This window comes from Somniosus microcephalus, chromosome 4 (assembly GCF_052327205.1).
Source record: "Somniosus microcephalus isolate GS21.2 chromosome 4, FLI_Smic_1.0, whole genome shotgun sequence".
Taxonomy (NCBI): Eukaryota; Metazoa; Chordata; class Chondrichthyes; order Squaliformes; family Somniosidae; genus Somniosus; species Somniosus microcephalus.
The window spans coordinates 50,886,218-50,902,827 of record NC_140990.1 but is presented as its reverse complement, the minus strand read 5'-3'; positions in this window follow the sequence as shown (position 1 = coordinate 50,902,827).

Here is a 16,610-nt window from a genome sequence, read left to right as displayed (position 1 = left end):
GGATATGTGTTGGTGTAGGGGTTACGGGGATCGGGTGGGATATGTGTCAGTGCAGGCTCGATGGGCCGAAATGGCCTCTATCTGCATTGTGGGGTTTCTGTGATTCTGTGATTCTGTGAAATCAGTGCAGGGAAATCGTGTTAAGGAAATTGACGGGATTGAAGGCCGATAAATCCCCAGGGCCTGATAATCTACATCCTAGGGTACTTAAGGAAGTGGCCCTAGAAATAGTAGATGCATTGCTGGTCATCTTCCAAAATTCTATAGATTCTGGAAAAGTTCCCATGGATTGGAGGATAGCTAATATTACTCCACTATTCAAAAAAGGTGGTAGAGAGAAAATGGGGAATTATAGACCGGTAAGCCTGACATCGGTAGTGGGGAAAATGCTAGAGTCCATTATAAAAGATGTAATAGCAGAGCACTTGGAAAACAGTGACAGGATCGGACAAAGCCAACATGGATTTAGAAAAGGTAAATCGTGCTTGACTAATCTACTGGAATTTTTTGAGGATGTAACTGGTAGAATAAATAAGGGAGAACCAGTGGATGTGGTGTATTTGGACTTTCAGAAGGCTTTCGATAAGGTCCCGCATAAGAGATTAGCGTGTAAAGTTAAAGCACATGGGATTGGGGGCAAGGTACTGACTTGGATAGAGATCTAGCTGGCAGTCAGGAAGCAAAGAGTTGGAATAAACGGTTCTTTTTCCGAGTGGCAGGCAGTGACTAGTGGGGTACCACAGGGATCAGTCCTAGGACCCCAGCTATTCACAATATATATTAATGATCTAGACGAGGGAACTAGATGTAATATTTCCAAGTTTGCAGATGGCACAATGCTGGGTGGGCGTGTGTGCTGTGAGGAGGATGCCGAGAAACTCCAGTGTGATTTGGACAGGTTGGGTGATTGGGCAGAAGCACAGCAGATGCAGTATAATGTGGATAAATACGAGGATATCCACTTTGGTGGCAAAAACAGGAAGGCAGATTATTATCTGAATGGCAATAGATTGGGAGAAGGGGAAGTGCAACGAGACCTGGGTGTCCTTGTGCACCAGTCGCTGAAGGTAAGCATGCAGGTGCAGCAGGCGGTTAAGAAGGCAAATGGTATGTTGGCCTTCATAGCGAGAGGATTTGAGTACAGGAGCAAGGATGTCTTGCTGCAGTTGTACAGGGCCATGGTGAGACCGCACCTTGAGTATTGTGTGCAGTTTTGGTCGCCTTATCTGAGGAAGGATGTTCTTGCCATGGAGGGAGTGCAGCGAAGATTCACCAGACTGATTCCTGGGATGGCAGGAATGACATATGAGGAGAGATTGGGTCGATTAGGCTTATATTTGCTAGAGTTTAGAAGAATAAGAGGGGATCTCATTGAAACTTACAAAATTCTAACAGGACTAGACAGACTAGATGCAGGAAGGATGTTCCCAATGGCCGGGGAGTCCAGAACCAGGGGTCACAGTCTAAGGATAAGGGGTAAGCCATTTAGGACTGAGATGTGGAGGAATTTCTTCACCCAGAGAGTGGTGAACCTGTGGAATTCTCTGCCACATAGGGCAGTTGAGGCCAATTCATTAAATATATTCAAGAAGGAGTTGGATATATTTCTTGAGGCTAAAGGGATCAAGGGATATGGGGAGAAGGCAGGGACAGGGTACTGAATTTGGATGATCAGCCATGATCTCATTAAATGGCGGAGCGGGATCGAGGGGCCGAATGGCCTACTCCTGCTCCTATCTTCTATGTTTCTAAGCAGGAGTCGGCCATTTGGCCCTTCCAGCCTGCTCCGCCATTCACTAAAATCCTGGATGATCTTCTCCCTCATCTCCACTTTCCTGAACTATCCCCATATCCCTTGATTCCCTTAATATTCAAAAATCTATCGATCTCTGTCTTGAATATACTCCACGGCTGAGCCTCCACAGCCCTCTGGGGTGGAGAATTCCAAAGTTTCACTGCCCTCGGAGTGAAGAAGTTTCTTCTCATCTCAGTCAGCTGTGGCTCAGTTGGCAGCTTGTCTCTGGGTCAAAGGTTGTGGGTTCACGTTCCACTCCAGGGACTTGAGCACATCAATCTAGGCTGACCCTCCAGTGCAGTGCTGAGAGAGTGCGGCACTGTCAGAGGGGCCGTCTTTCAGATGAGATGTTTAATCGAGGCCCCATCTGCTCTCTCAGGTGGACGTAAAAGATCCCATGGCACTATTTCAAAGACGAGCAGGGGAGTTATCCCCAGTGTCCTGGCCAATATTTATCCCTCAATCAACATAACACAAAAAACAGATTATCTGGTTACGATCACATTGCTGTTTGTGGGAGCTTGCTGTGCGCAAATTGTCTGCCACATTTCCTACATTACAACAGTGCCTACACTCCAAAAGTACTTCATTGGCTGTAAAGTGCTTTGAGACGTCTGGTGGTCATGAAAGTCGCTATATAAATGCAAGTCTTTCTTTTTCTTTCTAAATGGCTGACCCCTTATTCTGAGACTGTGACCCCTGGTTCTAGACTCCCCAGACAGAGGAAACGTCCTCCCTGCATCTACTCTGTCAAGCCCTGTAAGAACTTTGTATGTTTCAATGAGATCACCTCTCATTCTTCTAAACTCGAGAGAATATAGGCCTAGTCTACTCAATCTCTCCTCATAGGACAACCCTCTCATCCCAGGAACCAGTCTGGTGAACCTTTGCTGCACTCCCTCTATGGCAAGTATATCCTTCCTTAGGTAAGGAGACCAAAACTGTGCACAATACTCCAGGTGTGGTCTCGCCAGGGCCCCAGTAAGACATCTTTACTCTTATACTCAGATCCTCTTGTAATAAAGGCCAACATACCATTTGCTTTCCTGATTGCTTGCTGTACCTGGATGTTAACTTTCAGTGATTCGTGTACAAGGACACCAAGGTCCCTCTGAACACCAACATTTCCCAATCTCTTACCATTTAAAAAATACTCTGTTTTTCTATTTTTCCTACCAAAGTGGATAACTTCACATTTCTCCGTGTTATATTCCATTTGCCATATTTTTGCTACTCACTTAGCCTGTCTATATCCCCTTGAAGCCTCCTTGCATCCTATATATGTAGTATACAGCAACACACATAAATGCGATGGAAAGATGGCTCCCAACTTCCCTTAACTCCAACCCTCTGATTCCTGTTTGGTAGCCATCTTTCCATCCATTCTGCTGCCTGGCCCTTCACTCCACACGGCCTGACCTTGGTCATCTTCTAGATCTTACATACTGTTATGGATAGCAAGCTGGTTACAAAACAGAAAACAGAGAGTAGGGGTTAGGAGTAGCTACTCAGACTGGCAAAAGGTGGAAAGTGGTGTTTCACAGGCTGGGATCACTGTTTACATAAACGATTTGTACTCAGGAATCAGAAGAACAATTTCAAAATTTGTTGTTGGCACCAAGTTGGAGGATAAAGTTAATACTGAGGAAGACAGTGACAAAATACAAGAATATATTAATACCTTTGCAGAATGGGCGTGTAATTGACAAATGAATATCAATATAGATAAGTGTGAGGTGGTGTATTTTGGTAGGAAGAATGAGGAGGCCACATACTACTTGGAAATTAAGAATCTAAATGGGGTAGAAGAGCAAAGTGATCTCAGGGTCCAGATACACAAGTCACTAATAGTAACAATGCAGGTTAATAAGGCCATAAAATAAGCAAACGATGCACTGGGGCTCATTTCTAAAGGGATAGAATTTAAGAGCAGAGAAGTTATGTTAAACTGGTATTGAAACTTAGTTAGACCACACTTGGAATAGTGTGAACAGTTTTGGTTTCCATATTATAAAAAGTAGAGACACTGGAGAAGGTGCAAAAAAGACTTAGCCTGTCTATATCCCCTTGAAGCCTCCCTCTGTACCCAGGTCCCTTTGTACATCAGCATTTCCCAATCTATCACCATTTAAATAATACTCTGCCTTTCTGTTTTTCCTACCGAAGTGGATAACTTCACATTTATCCATGTCATACTGCATCTGCCATGTATTTGCCCACTCTCTCAACTTGTCTAAATCGCCTTGAAGCCTCTTTGCATCCTCCTCACAACTCACAATCCCAACTAATTTCGAGTCATCAGCAAACTTGGAAATATTACATTTGGTCCCATCATCCAAATCATTGATGTAGATTGTGAATAGCTGGGACCCAAGCACTGATCCTTGTGATATCCCACTAGTTACAGCCTGCCAACCTGAAAATGACCCATTTATTCCTACTCTCTGTTTTCTGTCCGTTAACCAATCCTCAATCCATGCTAGTATATTACCCCCAATCCCATAAGCTCTAATTTTGTTTCTTAGGCAGTCCCTCGGAACCGAGGATGACTTGCTTCCACATTAAAAATGAGTTCTCAGGTGACTGATGAGTCCAATGCGGGACCTACAGTCTCTGTCACAGGTGGGGCAGACGGTGGTTGAAGGGGCGGGTGGGTGGGGAGCTTGGATTGACATGCGCTCCTTGTGCTGCCTGCGCTTGGCTTCCGCTTGCTCCCGGCAAAGAGACTCGAGGTGCTCGGCGCCTTCCCGGATGCTTCTCTTCCACTTTGTGCGGTCTTGGGCCAGGGATTCCCAGGTGTCGGTGGGGATGTTACACTTTTTCAAGGAGGCTTTGAGGGTGTCCTTGAAGCGTTTCCTCTGCCCACCTGGGGCTCTCTTGCTGTGCCGGAGCTCTGAGTAGAGCGCTTGTTTTGGGAATCTCATATCGGGCATGCGGACGATGTGACCCGTCCATCGGAGCTGATTGAGCGTGGTCAGAGCTTCAATGCTGGGGATGTTGGCCTGAGCAAGAACACCAATGTTGGTGCGCCTATCCTGCCAATGGATTTGCAGGATCTTGCGGAGGCAGTGTTGGTGGTACCTCTCCAGTGCTTGGAGGTGCCTGCTGTATATGGTCCATGTCTCTGAGGCATACAGCAGGGCGGGTATCACTGCTGCTCTGTAGACCATGAACTTAGTGCCAGGTTTGAGGTCCTGGTCTTCAAACACTCTCTTCCTCAGGCGACCGTAGGCTGCACTGGCACACTGAAGGCGGTGTTGGACTTCGTCGTCGATGTCTGCCCTTGTTGACAGTAGGCTCCCGAGGTATGGAAAGTGGTCCACTTTGTCCAAGGCCTTGTCGTGGATTTTGATAATCAGGGAGCAGTACTGTGTGGCGAGGGCAGGTTGGTAGAGGACCTTTGTCTTACGGATGTTTAGTGTAAGGCCCATGCTCTCGTACATTCCAGTGAAGGTGTTGACGATGGTTTGGAGTTCGACCTCCGAGTGAGCGCAGACGCAAGCATCGTCTGCATACTGTAATTCAACGACAGAGGATGGGACAACCTTGGATCTGGACTGGAGGCGACGGAGGTTGAACAGTTTCCCATTTGTTCTGTAAATTAGCTCCACTCCAGTGGGGAGCTTACTGAGGGTGAGATGAAGAATTGCAGCAAGGAAGATCGAGAAGAGCGTTGGTGCAATGACACAGCCTTGCTTGACCCCGGTCCGTACATGAATTGGGTCTGTGGTGGAACTGTTGGTCAGGATCACGGCTTGCATGTCGTCGTGAAGCAGGCGGAGGATGGTGACAAACTTTAGAGGGCAGCCGAATTTGAGGAGGACACTCCATAATCCCTCACGGTTGACAGTGTCGAAGGCCTTTGTGAGATCAAAGAAGGCCATGTACAGCGGTTGGTGCTGTTCCCTGCATTTCTCTTGTAGTTGACGCGCGGTGAAGATCATGTCCATTGTGCCCCTTAGTGAGCGGAATCCGCATTGCGACTCTGGGAGGATCTCTTTGGCCACTGGGAGAAGGCGATTGAGGAGGATTCTTGTGATGACTTTCCCTGTGGCAGACAGCAGGGAAACTCCTCTGTATTTACCGCAATTGGACTTGTCACCTTTCTTGAAGATGGTCACAATTATGGCGTCTCTGAGATCCCCTGGCATGCTCTCCTCCTTCCAGATAAGAGAAATGAGTTCATCAATTCGCGCCAGTAGTGCTTTTATTTAATAACCTCTTGTGTGACACCTTATCGAATGCCTTCTGAAAATCTAAATACACCACATCCACTGGTTCCCCCTTATCTATTCTGCTAGTTACAACCTCAAAAAACTCTAACAGATTTGTCAAACATGATTTCCCTTTCATAAATCTGTGTTGACTCTGCCCAATCTTATTATTATTTTCTAAGTGCCCTGTTACCATGTCCTTAACAATAGATTCTAGCATTTTCCCTACTACGGATGCCAGGCTAACAGGTCTGTTGTTCCCCGTTTTCTCTCTCCCTCCTTTCAACAACAACAACAACTTGTATTTATATAGCACCTTTAACATAGTAAAACATCCCAAGGCACTGCACAGGAGTATTGTAAGACAGAAAATTTGACACCGAGCCACATAAGGATAAATTTTGGCAGGTTACCAAAAGCTTGGTCAAAGAGGTAGGTTTTAAGGAGCATTTTAAAGGAGGAAAGAGAGGTAGTGAGGCAGGAGATTCCAGAGCTTAGGGCCGAGGCAACAGAAGGCACGGCCACCAATGGTTGAGTGATTATAATCAGGGATGTTCAAGAGGGCAGAATTAGAGGAGCGCAGATATCTCGGGGGTTTGTGGGGCTGAAGGAGTTACAGAGATAGGGAGGGCCGAGGCCATGGAGGGATTGGAAAATAAGGATGAGAATTTTGAAATTGAGGCGTTGCTTAACTGGGAGTCAATGTAGGTCAGCGAGCACAGGGGAGATGGGCGAACGGGAATGGTGCGAGTTAGGACACGGGCAGCCGAGTTTTGGATGACCTCAAGTTTACGTAGGGTGGAATGTGGGAGGCCAGCCAGGAGTGCATTGGAATAGTCAAGTTTAGAGGTAACAAAGGCATGGATGAGGGTTTCAGCAGCGGATGAGCTGAGGCAAGGGCCGAGATGGGCAATGTTACAGAGGTGGAAATAGGCGGTCTTTCTTAAATAGTGGGGTTACATTTGGTACCTTCCAATCCGCGGGAACCATTCTAGAATCTGGAATTTTGGAAAATGACAACCAATGCATCCACGATCTCTTTGGCCACCTCTTTCAAAACCCTAGGATGTAGGCCATCAGGTCCAGGGGATTTATTGGCTTTCAGTCCCGACCTTGGTTTGTAAAGAAGTCTCTCATGCAATACTTTGTCAAAGGCCTTTTGGATGTCCAGGTACACTACACCATTTAATTCGGGATACGCCCCATTTAATTCGGGACGTCGTCTCTTTCAAAAAAGTCTAAGAAGTTGGTTAGGGAAGATCTATCTATTAACGCTGATTCTCTCTCCACAGATACTGCCTGATCTGCTGAGTATTTTCTGTTTTTATTTATAATAGAAGGGTGAAGCTGTGTCTGTCCCTTTAACTGCAGCTGCCCAGACACAGGGTGCTGTCCCTTTAAGAATGAGTGACGGGGACAATCCAGATTCCTCTGTCAGGTTTTCTGGGGAGGATGTCAGGAGCCCAGCGCACAGGCGCGGGACAGGCTCTGCGCGGTTGCTGGGCAGAGCTGCAGGTCGGCGGGAGCGGGGTCGGGAGATTAATAAACTGCGGGTAGGCCGTGCCGCAGGATTTATAAAGTTGGAGAATGGCCTCAGGCCCGAATGAGATCCCGCAGCCCGGTCTGTGTTCAACCGGACGGCAGCGGTGAGGCTTTTTCTCAGTGACAGGCCTCGGCTACGCGCCGCCATCTTGGTGGAGGAAAGACGGACCGGTTCCACCTGCAGCACGGCGCATGCGCGGCCATCTTGGTACAGGAACAGAAAGTGGGCGGGGCTTCAGGGTCCCAGTGACCAGGAGAGACAATCATTGACTCATTGATTTTATTCTCACTCTGCACACAGCGGGTGTAGAACTGAACTCAACCAGAGTAGAGGGAGGGGGAAAACTGGGAGTGGAGGAAGGAAATGTTGGAGATGGTGCGATGGGTTTGGATTTCAGCACAGGGAGGAGGAAGAGTGTGTGGGACGGGGATTTACAGCTTTGGGGGAACAAGAGAGGAAAGAATGTTCCATAGAAACTAGAATTGTCTGTTCTGAATTTATATCCTGTACTTACAGTGATGACTTTTGTAAACTCCTTTTACAGGCTATTAGAAGGGGAGGATTTACAGATGGGAAACTCAAACCAAACATCCCAACAAGATCTGACAGAGTCACTCGATTCATCAGGACCTGAATATAATCGGCCTTTGAATGTGGAAGGAGGAATGTTTGTCTGTTCTGTCTGTGGGAAAAGATTTCAAACATCAGTGTGACTGGAAAAGCACCGAGACACACACACCCCAATGAGAGTGTTCCAGTGCACTGACTGTGGAAAGAGCTTTAACCAGTTACACAGCCTGAAAAAAATCACACCATTCACAGTGGGGAGAAACCGTACACGTGTTCTGTGTGTGGACGAGGCTTCAACCGACCGTCCATCCTAGAGAGACACAAGGACACCCGCACCATGGAGAAACCGTGGAAATGTGGGGATTGTGGGAAGAGATTCAATTACCCATCCCAGCTGGAAACTCATCGATGCAGTCACACTGGGGAGAGACTGTTCACCCTCTCCGTGTGTGGAAAGGGATTCACTCACTCATCTGCCCTCCGATCACACCAGCGAGTTCACAGTGATGAGAGACCTTTTAAATGCGCTGATTGTGGGAACTGCTTTAAAAGTTCTGAGGGACTAATTCAACATCAGCGAGTTCACACTGACGAGAGACCATACAGTTGCTCTCACTGTGGGAACAGGTTCAGGCATTCTTGCAACCTCATTGTATACCAGCGAGTTCACACCGGGGAGAGGCCGTTCACCTGCTCCGTGTGTGGGAAGGGATTCATTTGTTCTTCCCAACATCTGAGACGCCAGCGAGTTCATGATCAACTGCAGGGGTTGGATTCTGCTGATATTGCTGCTGTTAATCACATCCAGGACTGAACCATGTTCATTCTGGTAGTTCGTGTTTGTTTCTGCTGATGTTAATAACTCCTATAACTGGGCTGGAGTTTAATATTTTGATATGTCAAATAAATCAGCTTTGTTTCAAACACACAGTGTGTCAAGTCCTTGGTTTCTCCAAGATAAGAGGAGACTAATTGATGTCCTGTTACTGACTGCTCCAGTTTTGGGCCTTTTCTCCTTTCTATCTCTAGATTATTTCACTTCTCATACCTTCGGTTACTCTCATGGACAAGTCCCAGCTCGCCATACATTCCAGAGTGCCTCTCCTAGCCCTGGTATCCAGGGAAGGTATCGGTAACACGCCCGGGGTCACTAAACACAAAACCCAGTCTGTTAATCACTTTCAGCTACTAGACTTAGCGTGTGCCCCACAGCATCTCTCTCACCTTCGATGTGTGAATAGAGCATCACGCCTCAGAACCTGGTTTTAAATTTAAATCCACTCAGCAAATGTATTTAACAAGTAAACACATTGGGCCAGAAATTCCAGGCCAGAAGCGTGAGTGCGCTCGGGGTACTCACGCTTCTGGCCGTTGGAAATGCCGGCGTTCAGCAGGAACAGCGCATGCGGGGAACGCCGGCATTTCCAGACCTCGAGCGCGTGCGACTGCACAGGCAGCGCTTGCGCAGTGAACTTCGTGGATTTCATTCATGAAATCCGTGAGGGTAAGTCCTCAGAACTTACACTGAAAAAAAGCAAGTGTAAAGTGGTTCATTGGCTGCGGAGGAAGATATATTTTATCGTGGAGCTTTTGAAATGCAATATTTTTGTTTGGGAAAGGGAGGGAAGTTATTTTAAGAAATTTTAAGTAAGTTTTAAAGTTAAAAATTTTTTTTTTTTTAATGGGTTTTAGAACGGTAGGTAGAAGGAGCAATTGTGGCTGTGTGAATGGAATGTGAGAATGAGTTATGTATGTATGTCCACACATATTCCTTTACGTATATGTATGTATGTTTTATATTCCTTTACTATGAATGTATGTTTTTAATTATGATTTTCCAATAAGTTACTTTCTCTGAAAGTCATAATTAAATAATACATTCATACACATAAGTAAAGGAATATATACATAACACGCAAAGGAATATATACAGACATACATACTTTCAGAAGCTCCACGATAAGAAATATCTTCCTCCGCAGCCTCTGTAGCAACTGTACCCATGCTTTTTTCATGTGTAAGTTGTAATGACTGGACCTCACTGAAAGCATTAATGAAAGCGGCGAATTATACTGCGCACGCGCTGCATGTGCAGTCGCACGCGTTCTGCCTCTGAACCCCTTCGTTCAGAGGACAGGAAATGCCGGTTTTCCCCACATGCACTGTGCATGCTGAAAACCGGCATTTCATCCGGCCAGATGCGTAAGTACCCCGACCGTACTAGCGCATTTGGAAGGGAATTATTGGGCCAACATTTTACATGTCAATAAAATAAAAAATTTAACACTTGCACCACTTGCCCCCTCGCACCTGCGACTGAGGGTCCAAGGAGGTGCATTGCGCAAGAGGTCATCATCGGACGTATCCTCACACTGTTCCCTTTGGGGAACTGTATGAAGTGGTGGAAGGATTTATGGCCGTGATTAACGCTCATTCCGTGACCGTAACCATCTTTGAACCAGCCATTAGGGTGGTTAGTCCTATGGCGGGAGGGTTTTACGGGCTCCCACAACCCATCTGAGGGAGGGGGGGGGAGGGGCGGCCACCAACACCCACGGACGCAAGTATCCCGCTGGATGTCCACCCAGAATTTAAAGTTGCCGGGACTGTCTGGAGTGGGGTTCAAAACCCTACTCCTTCTGGCCCAGCGGCGGGGATGCTTACTGCTACGCAAAAGGCCCACTCCGCACAAAAGGTGACACCCATACGTTTCCTGCGCCTTTTCCCTCCCCGTGACTGGAGCCCTATGCTGCCATTTCACGTTGCTAATCGGATTGGGCCTTTGTCATAGCGGTAGGATCCCTGCCGCTGGGCCAGATCAGGGTAGGGTTTCGAACCCCGCTCCAGACAGTCCCGGCAAGTGGAGTCGGAGCTCCGGCTCTAAATTCTGGGTTGACATCCAGTGGGATATTTGCGTCCGTGGGTGTGGGTGGCCCCCCCTCCTTGTATAGCTTGTGGGAGCCCGTAAAACCCTCCCGCCATAGGACTAACCGCCCTAATGGCTGGTTCAAAGATGGTTACGGTCACGGAATGAGCGTTAATCACGGCCATAAATCCTTCCACCACTTCATACAGTTCCCCAAAGGGAACAGTGTGAAGACACGTATGACGACGACATTGCTAAATAAATAAATGGAATTTAAAAAATTCTTTTAGGGCTTTTAAAAGTCTTTAAATTGCTTTAATTCTCTTTAAAACTACTTCAGATTACTCAAAATAATGTAAACATTTTAAAAAGTTTATAAAAGTTACCAAAATCTTCAAAAAACTTCCAAAAACCTATTTAAACTGCTGCTTTGCATGTAAAAAAGCAAAGCAGCTTGACAGAAACATTGGGGGCGTGTCCAGTGAAACTGAGACCTCAAGGGGCGTGTCTCACTTACACTGCACGCTCCTGGGTCCGCGCTGGCTGCGCTCCTGGGCGGCGTGACGTCATACGCTGCCCGGGATTCTTGCTTCAGTTTCTGGAAGTGCAGGCTTCCCTGGAGCTGATCGGCAGGAGCGCGGGGTAAGTGCAAATACGGGGCTTGCACGCGCTGCAAGCCCCGTTCTGGAATTTCTGGCCCATTACATCAAATCATTGGCAAAAAGCCAGAGGGGAGATTAGACATTTTTTGCTCCGTGAGTTGTTGTGATCTGGAATGCACTGTCTGAAAGGGTGGTAGAAGCAAATTCAACAGTAATTTTCGAAAGCGAATTGGATCTACTTAAAGGAAAAGTTTGCAGGGCTATGGGGAAAGGGCAGGGGAGTGGGACGAATTGGCAGCTCTGTAAGATTCGCAAAATTGAATATTGTCAGATAAGGGTCCCGTGGCAGAAGAGGCCTTGATTTTAAAAGACTGTTTTAAAAGAAGCCCAGAAAACGGGGCATACAAAATGGCCACCAGACCCCGTGACCAGCTTTTTGGACACTTTAAAATGGTTCCTGAAGTCCCCAGACAGCCTTTGTGGATTCAGCCCACAGTAAGTTCTGGAAGCCGTTTCGGAGAAAACGAAACCAGACACAAATACATACATATGGATTGGATGCAGATCCAGTCAGATCGGCCTGTAGATAAAGGCCACCTATATGTTTACCCAGACAAAGGGAAACAGTTTTATATATTCATATAAGGGGAGCATCAAAGACCCATTAAAGACATCAAGAAGACATTCAAAACAATACAAGGTCATTCCAGACCAGAGATGGCCATCAACGGCCATCCCGAAAGCAGTTTAAATATAATAACTACCCCGCTGTGCTACAAGCCCGCCAAAAGTTAAACAAAGACTAACCTTAATTTGGCGGAGATAAAGGCTTCTTTGAGAAGTATAACTGGAGTCCCGGGGTAGCCATCGGTAGCTTTTTGAGCTTGGAGCTTTTGCAGCTTTTGGTAGCCAGCTTGTTTTTTTGAGAGCCGTGGAGGAACGTCGATCCGGAGACCAAGAAGGTGATTCGAGTCTGCGTCCCGCCCCGGGGTAACCATCGGGAGATCATCGACAAACCCCGGGCCATTGACGAGACAAAGGACAGCAGCCCTTCAGAAGAAACCTATCTGAAAATGGTAAGCCTGCTAGGCTCTGCGAAGAAACCTCTTTAACCATGGTCAAACAGGTGGTCTCCGTCCCCGCTGACGTCCAGGCCTGCCAGCATCCAGCCTGTCCATGACCTTCACCTCGAGGAAGAGAGAGTGTCGCTGCCCGCAGCGTTGACCACGTGGAGACAGGATGCCTGAAAGGATCAAAACGCAGACCTGTTTTCAAAACTCTATATTTTCCAACTGGATTGGTGAGCATGTTTCTGGCCCCTCACAATCTGATCTAGATAGACTTAGGGGGTGGGCATTTAAGGGGTAATTTTAACAATGAGTTGTTATCCCTCGATGTTCCGTGTGTTTCCCCATTTCGTGATGACTTTTGTAAAGTATAATATGCCTGTATATATCTTAGCCAGTACTGTATTATGATTTGTTTTTCCCTCCCATGTACCTTATCGGTTTGCAGTTTGATTTGTTCCTTTATGCAATAAAGTTTCATTTTGTTTCCATTAAACCTGGCCTATAGAGTATTCTCTACATTGTAGTTCCTGCCTCAAAGTCCAGTGCCTAGAACCTAAGGGGCGAGTGGGTCGAACCACTCAAGGTTTTACTGTGCAAGAGAGAGAGACCTCTAGAGAGAGAAACCTCTGCGATCTAAAACCCCTTACAACTCTTTCAAAGATGATCACGGCCCTATAAGGCAGCTCGATATTCACAGGAGAAAGGCTGATATCTAACTCCCCGAGAACAGAGAAAGATTCCAGCTCTCTGAAAACACCTTGAATTCTTTCTAAAAGCCGTTCAAATGCTGACAGATTCCTTCCTTCTTTTGAAATTCCACTTCCATGCGCCGGGGGTGCAGGCAGTGCTGGGCACAGAGGGAGCAGCAAACCGGGTTCAGAGAGGTTTACCTGAGATTTCTGATTGAACAGGTTAATAAGGCTGTTAAAAAAACAATCCTAGCGCTGGGCTTCATTTCTAGAGGGATAGAACTGAACAGCGGAGAAGTTCTGTTAAACTTGTTTTGAACCTTGGTTAGACCACACTTGGAGCACTCTGCACAGTTCTGGTCTCTATGTTATCAAAGGATACAGAGGCACTGGATAAGGTGCAAAAAAGATTCACAGGGATGATGCCAGAACTGAGGGGATGTACTTATCAGGAAAAACTGATCAGTCTGGGGCTGTTTTCTCGAGACCTGAGTAGCCTGGATAGAGGATTGGTTAACGGGCAGAAAACAGAGAGTCGGGATAAACGGATCTTTTTCAGGTTGGCAGGCTGTAACTAGTGGGGTGCCGCAAGGATCAGTGTTGGGGCCTCAGCTATTTACAATCTATATTAATGACCTAGTTGAAGGGACCGAGTGTAATGTATCCAAGTTTGCTGATGATACAAAGCTAGGTGGGACAGGGAGCTGTGAGGAGAACACAGAGTCTGCAAAGGGAGATAGATAGACTAAGTGAGTGGGCAGTAAGGTGGCAGATGGAGTATAATGTGGGGAAATGTGAGGTTATTCACTTTGGTAGGAAGAATAGAAAAACAGAATATTTTTTAAATGGTGAGAAACTTTCAGATGTTGGTGTTCAGAGAGATTTGGGTGTCCTCATGAAAGAATCACAGAAAGCTAGCGTGCAGGTACAGCAAGCAATAAGGAAGGCAAATGGCATAGAAACATAGAAGATAGGAGCAGGAGTAGGCCATTCAGCCCCTCGAGCCTGCTCCACCATTCAATGCGATCATGGCTGATCATCCAAATTCAGTACCCTGTCCCTGCTTTCTCCCCATAACCCTGGATCCCATTAGCCTTAAGAAATATATCTAACTCCTTCTTGAATATATTTAATGAATTGGCCTTAACTGTCTTCTGTGGTAGAGAATTCCACAGGTTCACCACTCTTTGGGTGAAGAAATTCCTCTTCATCTCAGTCCTAAATGGCTTACCCCTTATCCTTAGACTGTGACCCCTGGACTCCCCCAACATTGGGAACAGCCTTCCTGCATCTAGTCTGTCTGGTCCTGTTAGAATGTTATAAGTTTCAATGAGATCCTCTCATTCTTCTAAACTCTAGCGAATATAAGCCTAATCAACCCAATTTTTCTTCATATGTCATTCCTGCCATCCCAGGTATCAGTCTGGTGAATCTTCGCTGCACTCCCTCCACGGCAAGAACATTCTTCCTCAGATAAGGCGACCAAAACTGCACACAATTCTCAAGTTGTGGTCTCACCAAGGCCCTGTACAACTGCAGCAAGACATCCTTGCTCCTGTACTTGAATCCTCTCGCTATGAAGGCCAGCATACCATTTGCCTTCTTTACCGCCTGCTGCACCTGCATGCTTACCTTCAGCGACTGGTGCACAAGGACACCCAGATCTCGTTGCACTTCCCCTTTTCACAATCTATTGCCGTTCAGATAATAATCTGCCTTCCTGTTTTTGCCACCAAAGTGGATAACCTCACATTTATCCACATTATACTGCATCTGCCATGCACCTGCCCAATCTGTTCAAATCATATTGGAGTTTCTCTGCATTCTCCTCACAGCACACATGCCCACCCAGCTTTGTGTCGTCTGCAAACTTGGAGATATTACATCTAGTTCCCTCGTCTAGATCATTAATATATATTGTGAATAACTGGGGTCCTAGCACCAATCCCTGCGGTACCCCACTAGTCACTGCCTTCCACTCGGAAAAAGACCCATTTATTCCAACTCTTTGCCTCCTGTCTGCCAGCCAGTTTTCTATCCAAGTCAGTACCTTACTCTCAATCCCATGTGCTTTAATTTTGCACGCTAGTCTCTTATGCGGGACCTTATTGAAAGCCTTCTGAAAGTCCAAATACACCACATCCACTGGTTCTCCCTTATCTATTCTACCAGTTACATCCTCAAAAAATTCCAGTAGATTAGCCAAGCACGATTTACCTTTTGTAAATCCATGTTGACTTTGTCCGATCCTGTCACTGTTTTCCAAGTGCTCTGCTATTACATCTTTTATAATGGACTCTAGCATTTTCCCCACTACTGATGTCAGGCTTACTGGTCTATACCATTTTCTCTCTACCACCTTTTTTGAACAGTGGGGTAACATTAGCTACCCTCCAATCCATGGGAACTGTTCCAGAAACTATAGAATTTTGGAAGATGACCAGCAATGCATCTACTATTTCTAGGGCCACTTCCTTAAGTACCCTAGGATGTAGATTATCAGGCCCTGGGGATTTATCGGCCTTCAATCCCGTCAATTTCCCTAACACCATTTCCCTAGAAATACTGATTTCATTCAGTTCCTCCCTCTCATTAGACCCCATGTTCCCTGACATCTCTGGGAGTTTATTTGTGTCCTCCTTTGTGAAGACAGAACCAAAGTAAGTATTTAATTGGTCTGCCATGTCTTTTTTCCCCATTTTAAATTCCCCTGATTCTGACTGCAAGGGACCTACACTTGACTTCACCAATCTTTTTCTCTTAACATATCTATCGAAGCTTTTACAGTCAGTTTTTATGTTCCCTGCAAGCTTACTCTCATACTCTATTTCCCCCCTCTTAATTAATCCCTTTGTCCTCCTTTGCTGAATCGTAAACTTCTCCCAATCCTCAGGTTTGCTGCTTTTTCTGACCAATTTATATGTCCTCTCTTTGGATCTTATGCTATCCCTAATTTCACTTGTTAGCCACGGTTGAGTCACCTTTTTTGTTTTATTTTTATGCCAAACATGGATGAACAAATTCTGTAGTTCATCCATGCGATCTTTAAATGTTTGCCATTGCCTGTTCACCATCAACCCTTCGAGTGTCATTCCCCAATCCATCCTATCCAACTCGCACCTCATATCTTCGTAGTTTCCTTTATTTAAATTCAGGACCCGAGTCTCTGAATCAACTACTTCATTCTCCATCTTGATGAAGAATTCTATCATATTATGATCGTTCCTCCCCAAGGGGCCTCGCACAACAAGATTGCTAATT